The sequence below is a fragment of the Anticarsia gemmatalis genome, chromosome 8 (genome assembly GCF_050436995.1).
Source record: "Anticarsia gemmatalis isolate Benzon Research Colony breed Stoneville strain chromosome 8, ilAntGemm2 primary, whole genome shotgun sequence".
Lineage (NCBI taxonomy): Eukaryota > Metazoa > Arthropoda > Insecta > Lepidoptera > Erebidae > Anticarsia > Anticarsia gemmatalis.
In genome coordinates, this window is record NC_134752.1 from 4,177,276 (window position 1) to 4,180,864 (window position 3,589).

Sequence of the window (3,589 nt, forward strand, 5' to 3'; positions counted from 1 at the left end):
TCGTAACATCAACCCACTACGCCACGGAGCCTGTTGAAAACGATAACAAAGCATTATTGTATTTGACGCACAAATATTTGTCGCAATAATGACAGATAACAAATTCATTACCAAGGAAACGTAGGTTCAAGCGAATTTCGACCTACGTGTTTAAAGACGTGTTTTAGAAAATGAGCACATGGTGGGTCATGATTCAGTTTGTTCGATAGTACCTAAAGATTAGGACTTACTTGATAAAATGAAAGGTCACTGAGTAATTCTCTTTAATATTGAATAACATTTTAAAGTGAATTCAATTAAAAAATGGACGTAATTCATATTCATCTTTAATAACATGTAAATTAATGTTGAGTTTTTTCTAATTCTTTTTAGTAGCATTGCTGTCCTTCTCTATTTTCTTACAAAAGAAAGAGAGGTACATAACAAACTAACGTAACACTTGGTGAGTAGTGAAAGGTGCTCTAGTTTTGGTTAGCTCTAGTTAAAACGAAATTTAACTAAGCCTTTCACGTTTCCGTAGTGTAGTGGTTATCACGTGTGCTTCACACGCACAAGGTCCCCGGTTCGATCCCGGGCGGAAACATGGCCACTTTTTGGTATTCTGTAATTCCACTTTCGATACTTTTTTCGATTAAAAGCAGCGGTCTTATTTTGGAAATTATTGCCTTGAAGGCGAAGTCACGAGTTAAGTCTAGTAAATATATTATTAGCAATTAACTTCGCAATTTTGGCGTTGCCCATTTTCCTTGAAATAGATGCAATAATAAAAATTCTTCAAATATTTAACAAACAAAGCTTGTTAAATTGATGGCAATGTAATTTTGTGTACATCTAATTAAATGGCCGCTTTCAGCTGATTTAATAAGGGGTAGAGTAATAATTTACAAGAAAAGCCTTTTCAGTAAATATTTAATTATATCTCCCAAATAATATCGGATTTCGGGTGACACTGACACTCATTAAAGCGAGGTTCATATTGTGTTTTTATTAAAACGTTGTTTAATATATGATTGTGATATTAAGTGACCGTTTCGAGATAACTAATTATATTAATTTCATCTTCACTGTAAACGACTTTGTTTAAATTGTCGATATTTTTTCAGTGACTGATATTTTCGGAGTTTGATTCTTAATTAATGAGCTTGTGAGATTCACAAAGAGCTTTATCCCTGAGTGTATTTAAAACAATGAATATAAAATACTAATGCCAAATGTTATTGTAAAAAAAAACCTAACATTATGAAAGTGTGACTGTGGATTGTTAATAAATAAAATAAAATAATTGTCCGTAAATATCTCCTATAATCAGTTAAACAAAAAGTAAAAATCCTTTTGTTAATCAGTGCTCAGCGTTATTTAAATTCAATGGATTCACCTGCAGGCCGTTAACCCAGTTTTTATCTTAATCCTGCTCGTTCGCCCGATACCCTCTTAAGCTACAATGAATACTACTTGAATGTAAGGCTTACGAAGGATCCTGTATTCTTTCGTTTTGTTCAATTCCGAATGTTTGATTGATGTTTTGTTTTTGTTGATTGAATTGTTTTTATAGCAAGTTGAACTACGCTATTTTCTTTTGTTGATTTAGATCGTCTGTGTACAGTGCATGTTATTTTTTTAGTTACTATGATACGACAATTAATAATCTACCAATGTTATATTTTATAAATTTATATTTTGAAAATAACTTATTATTAATATTTGTTGATGTCGACTCAACGCAAGTCTTTCTGACCTAATAGTAGATTGATTGATAAAGATTTCGACGTATCAACATTTTTGACGAGAGTTTTTTTGACTTCTGAGTTTTAGCTTCGTGATAATGAAAAAAGGGTAAAAGAGTAAAATATTGATACATTTACACATTCATTTAGAATGTTATACATTCTTTGGAGATAGTTCTACAATATTCTAAAAAACATTTATACAAATGATTAAAAGAGCACAACTGTTATTCCCTAGACACGTGTAGCCGCTGTTTCCAAGAACCTCCAATATTCTTTGATAAATAAACCACGAAATCTCTCCACACAATGTTTCTCAGACAACTAATACCAATTACTATACTAATGACTTACTCAATCAATACAGCCTTGGGAACTAATCCATATAACGCTAGCATCTTATCAAAGCAAGTTTGGTCCGTTCTAACAAAGGGGGTACTCTAGAACAATTAAGGGCTTAATATTATAGCGATAACTGTTTGTTACTTACTTTAATTTATATAGTCTTCGTTTGTTTGATATAAGGTGTTTGTTTTATGCCGGGTAAAACATTCACTTTACTGAAATGATTTGATACTCAGCATTTTGGCTGAAAATACAAAGTGACGGATCAAGAAATATGGGTATGGTAAGAGAAATAATAGGAAAACAGACGAAAAGAAAGAGGAGATTTCGACTAGAAATTAATGTTAGTTTTAAACTGAGTTCAACCCTGATTTTTTTTTACTAGTCCGCAAATATTATTTGATTATTCGCTCTTAGAAAGTATTAAGATGGGTACAGTTCAAAGTTTCATTTTCCGATTACAATATTGTTTCAAATATTGATTGCTTCCTCTTTTAGTGTCAACTTGTTATGTTCTTACTTGGCGGTTAAAATAGCTTTCATTCTGTTTTACGAACTATCTTCCTTATGAGGTTTTACCCTAAGCCGGGTTGCCCTTCGCCTGTTTTAGTCCAAGATATTAATCATAAGCGTAGTCTTAGTAGCAAACAATGAAGCGCTGATAAACCACTGGAGGTTTCATTAATTGGGTTTTGTTCGAGAGATACTTTTGTCTGTCTCCAGGTTTTGGGAATACCTGAATTAATTAATAAGGTGCTAAGAATTTGCGAAGTAAGTCTTAATAAATAAATAAAGAACAAATGTTACCATAACTGCCCCACTGCTGGGCAAGGAATAGAGTTGTTCGGGGAAGATTATTTTTAACTTTTCCACTATAAGTCATAGTCAAGTTCAGGTTGAGGACTTTGACCTCATCAAATGTTTTTCAGGCATGCAAGGTCGACGATGTTTTCGATAACTTCCAAAATACATTGCTGTATTGCCTTAAGTTTGAATCGTCAAACATTTGTATGCAATGCGAATTCGCAGACCACTCAGCTATCACTGCTCTCGTATATTTATATTATTAAACCGTAATATTCATTGGTAAATTATATTGCTACATTCAATCATTCATACAAAATGTCGCTACACATGTCTTGTGCGAATTAAATTTGCGGAAAATATTTGAAGATCCTCAAAATGGCGTCTATTATGTTCTGTAATTTTCGTGTTTGTACATTTTTCACGGTGCTGTGATTATGTTTTTGTGTGGAAAAATGTCTCTTACGCAAAATTCTTCATTGTAGCAAAGTTTCTTTGAGAATATTTCCTTCCCGGAACTTGTAACAACTTTTTCAAATTCATTTCTGAAGATTTATTCATGGTGATACGTTTCAGTAACAAATATTGAGAGCGGTTATTCATTTCAAGTCTTTGCCTGTTTTCTTAGAAGGTATCATAGGGTCGATTGCCTCTGTGGCCTGGGTAGTAAACGACTGCTGGTCAGGAGGTGTCGTAAAAAAATCGGAATGTTCAAT

General features: G+C 32.8%; 1 non-coding gene across 1 annotated transcript; it reads left to right on the plus strand.

Moving 5' to 3' along the window:
• The first annotated feature begins 510 nt into the window (after window positions 1-510).
• TRNAV-CAC (transfer RNA valine (anticodon CAC)) lies at window positions 511-583 on the plus strand. The gene has a single exon. It is a non-coding gene; the product is annotated as a tRNA-Val (tRNA).
• Window positions 584-3,589: the final 3,006 nt, after the last annotated feature.